At 36.9% G+C, this 4,653-nt stretch overlaps 1 pseudogene; it reads left to right on the forward strand.

Annotated features, from left to right (window-relative positions):
- Nucleotides 1-4,149, forward strand: part of LOC137626773 (neuropeptide CCHamide-2 receptor-like) — an 8,571-nt pseudogene extending 4,422 nt beyond the window's left edge.
- The last annotated feature ends 504 nt before the right edge of the window (nucleotides 4,150-4,653 follow it).

Consider the following 4,653-nt stretch of genomic DNA (forward strand, 5'->3'; position numbering starts at 1 on the left):
TGAGTCCCCTACTGCTGCTACCTCCGCGGTTATCTAAGGCACCGGAGGAAGCAGCAGGGCCTACCGGAACTGCGTCACAATCGCTCGCCATTCATTCCTATTTCTAGCACGCTCTCTTGCCTCTCTCACATCTATCCTCCTATCACCCAGAGCTTTCTTCACACCATCCATCCACCCAAACCTTGGCCTTCCTCTTGTACTTCTACCATCAACTCTTGCATTCATCACCTTCTTTAGCAGACAGCTATTTTCCATTCTCTCAACATGGCCAAACCACCTCAACACATTCATATCCACTCTAGCCGCTAACTCATTTCTTACACCCGTTCTCACCCTCACCACTTCGTTCCTAACCCTATCTACTCGAGATACACCAGCCATACTCCTCAGACACTTCATCTCAAACACATTCAATTTCTGTCTCTCCATCACTTTCATTCCCCACGACTCCGATACATACATAACAGTTGGTACAATCACTTTCTCATATAGAACTCTCTTTACATTCATGCTCAACCCTCTATTTTTTACTACTCCCTTAACTGCCCCCAACACTTTGCAACCTTCATTCACTCTCTGACGTACATCTGCTTCCACTCCACCATTTGCTGCAACAACAGATCCCATGTACTTAAACTGATCCACCTCCTCAAGTAACTCTCCATTCAACATGACATTCAACCTTGCACCACCTTCCCTTCTCGTACATCTCATAACCTTACTCTTACCCACATTAACTCTCAACTTCCTTCTCTCACACACCCTTCCAAATTCTGTCACTAGTCGGTCAAGCTTCTCTTCTGTGTCTGCTACCAGTACAGTATCATCCGCAAACAACAACTGATTTACCTCCCATTCATGATCATTCTCACCTACCAGTTTTAATCCTCGTCCAAGCACTCGAGCATTCACCTCTCTCACCACTCCATCAACATACAAGTTAAACAACCACGGCGACATCACACATCCCTGTCTCAGCCCCACTCTCACCGGAAACCAATCGTTCACTTCATTTCCTATTCTAACACATGCTTTACTACCTTTGTAGAAACTTTTCACTGCTTGCAAAAACCTTCCACCAACTCCATATAACCTCATCACATTCCACATTGCTTACCTATCAACTCTATCATATGCTTTCTCCAGATCCATAAACGCAACATACACCTCCTTACCTTTTGCTAAATATTTCTAGCATATCTGCCTAACTGTAAAAAACTGATTCATACAACCCCTACCTCTTCTAAAACCACCCTGTACTTCCAAGATTGCATTCTCTGTTTTATCCTTAATCCTATTAATCAGTATTCTACCATACACTTTTCCAACTACACTCAACAGACTAATACCTCTTGAATTACAACACTCATGCACATCTCCCTTACCCTTATATAGTGGTACAATACATGCACAGACCCAATCTACTGGTACCATTGACAACACAAAACACACATTAAACAATCTCACCAACCATTCAAGTACAGTCACACCCCCTTCCTTCAACATCTCAGCTTTCACACCATCCATACCAGATGCTTTTCCTACTCTTGTTTCATCTATTGCTCTCCTCACTTCCTCTATTGTAATTTCTCTCTCATTCTCATCTCCCATCACTGGTACCTCAACACCTTGAATATATATATATATATATATATATATATATATATATATATATATATATATATATATATATATATATATATTTCTTTGGAGATTAGGAATAATGATGATGGGAAAGAAACAAAAAAAAAGAAGAAAAAAAAAAACATTGGTATTTTCATAACTTCTATTAGTGATATATGATAAAAGTATAGTTTATTGCTCGTAATGATAGACATCATCATGGTTGTTTAGTGATGACTATTAAATGACTCTGCTGAATTCCTCATCAGGCTGGGAGAAGCTAAGAGAAGGAAAGTCCCCTTTTATTCTGTTTTTATGTAAACTACCTCCTAAAATTGGAGTTCCTTGGTAAATAGATAGATTATGATGATGATAACAATAAGTATAATAATAAGTTATACAAAATGTAAATCTGTTCACTATTTAAAGATAAACAGACGTCCAACGACCATACTCTATCTTCTATTCTTTTCTTAGAGCGAGTGCTCCAAACATCCACCTGGTATCCTTAGCAGCCGGTGACAGGATGATGGTGCTACTGACTTTGCCCTTCACGTCGATGGTATACACCGTGCCATCTTCACCATTTGGTGAATCAGTGTGCCGTGGGTTGAAACTTGCCAAAGACCTCAGCTTAGGCATCACTATGTTCAACTTGACTGCCCTGAGTGCTGATCGTTACTTAGCCATCGTCCGGCCAGTATCAACCCACGTATCAGAACATGCCAGGAGATTCGCCATTGGCATGGCAGTGAGCATATGGGTGCTGTCGGCCATTTTAGCAGCTGCGGCAGACATTTTCTCCCAAGTACCGGTGTTTTATACATCCTGGAAATGAATTCTACATTTGTACACCTTTTCCCAAGCCCCTAGGTAATCTGTACTCGAAAATTCACATCCTTGTGAGGGTAACTAATTTTTACTGGCTTCCTCTGTCTCTGATAGGGATATTTTATGTAATGATGGCACACCATCTTCTGGTGTCCGCGAGACATCTACCTGGGAAGGGCACAGGAGGAAGGTTGCCAGGATGGTCCTGACTTTTGTGATCATCTTCGCTATTTGTTTCTGGCCCATCAACATCTACATCCTGTGGTGGCAATTCTGACCTAGTTCCAAAGACAACTACAACGTCTACAAGCAATCTTTCAGGATAGCCGGCTTCTGTCTATCCTTCATCAACTCCTACCTCAACCCAATCGCTCTGTAATGCGTCAGCGGTACATTCCGGACATGCCTCTGAGAGTAAATGCCTCCATGCTAAAAAATACAGCCTTTCTGACATCTCTAGATAATTCTAATGTTCTGAAGATAAATGTATCATTCCACATTATTTGCATACATCAATATTAAGGGAGCTTGTGATGCTCATTGTAAATAAGCTTACAATCCATGATATGGCATCTTATACTGTACAATATCACCTTTATATGATATTTTCTTTATTTTATTAATCAGTATATAAACCTTACTACATCGATTTCATATCAGTTTCTAAGAATTTCTAAGATATTCTTTACACAACCATTCACTCCTTATCATAATATGTTAACTACTTCTAATTTTTTAGAAATCTTTTGAATTCAATTCCTATCTATATTTATAAACATCATGAACTTGTCAGTAACCATTTTCAGACATAAGTCTTATCATCCTCTCCAATGATTCCATATATATATATATATATATATATATATATATATATATATATATATATATATATATATATATATATATATATATATATATATATATATATATATATATATATATATATATATATAATTTATATATATATATATATATATCTATATATATATATATATATATATATATACATATATATACACACAGACATATATATATATATATGCATATATATATATATATATATATATATATATATATATATATATATATATATATATTTATATACACGAGGAAGGTTGCCAAGATGGCCCTGACTTAATTGTTTCTTGTCGGCCATATTAGCAGCTCCGGCAGACATTTTCTCCCAAGTACCGGTTTTGTATACATCCAGGGGGATGCATTCTACTCGTGTACACCTTTTCCTAAGCACCTAGGTAACCTTTACCCGAAAATCCACACCCCTTTAAGGGTAGCTAATTATTACTGGCTTCCTCTGTCTCTGATAGGGATATTTTATGTAACGATGGCACGAAATCTTCTGGTGTCCGCGAGACATCTACCTGGGAAGGGCACAGGAGGAAGGTTGCCAAGATGGTCCTGACTTTTGTGATCATCTTCGCCATTTCTTTCTTGCCCATCAACATCTACATCCTATATTCGCATTTATGACCTAGTTCCCAAAACGACTAAAACTTCTACTGGCATCCTTTCAGGATAGTGGAATTCTGTCTATCCTTCCTTAACTATTGCATCAACCCCATCGATCTATTCTGCGTCAGCGGTACCCTCCGGAAGTACTACACTTTCCACGTTATATGCTGCTTCGTCTGCAGAGGGAAAATGAAGCGGGACTTTGATGGCACAGAGTGCACCTAGGCTTCCTTTCCCCCCTAGGGTATTTTCTCATTTTGGGCCCCTGGGCTTATAGCATCCTACTTTTTTAACTAAGGTTGTGGCTTAGTAAGTAAGTAAGTAAGTAATAATAATAATAATAATAATAATAATAATAATAATAATAATAATAATAATTATAATAATAATAACAGTTTGGCTTTTTAAATGAGATCAACTTTCCCATACTAACTTGTTTGTTGATTTGAAATCTGTGCCAGATGACTATCGTAATTATTTATTGCATTCTGTTTTATGAACTAGGCTTGTAGCTTGGCATGTAATAATAATAATAATAATAATAATAATAATAATAATAATAGTAATAATAATAATAATAATAATAATAATAATAATAATAATAATAATAATAATACTTATAATACTTAAAATAATGATAAACGTGTGTCTGTTAAAATGGACCAACTTTCACATACTAACTTTTTTATTGATTTGGAATTTTGGCCAGATAACTGGCGTAATTATTTG

Source organism: Palaemon carinicauda, chromosome 34, assembly GCF_036898095.1.
Source record: "Palaemon carinicauda isolate YSFRI2023 chromosome 34, ASM3689809v2, whole genome shotgun sequence".
Taxonomy (NCBI): Eukaryota; Metazoa; Arthropoda; class Malacostraca; order Decapoda; family Palaemonidae; genus Palaemon; species Palaemon carinicauda.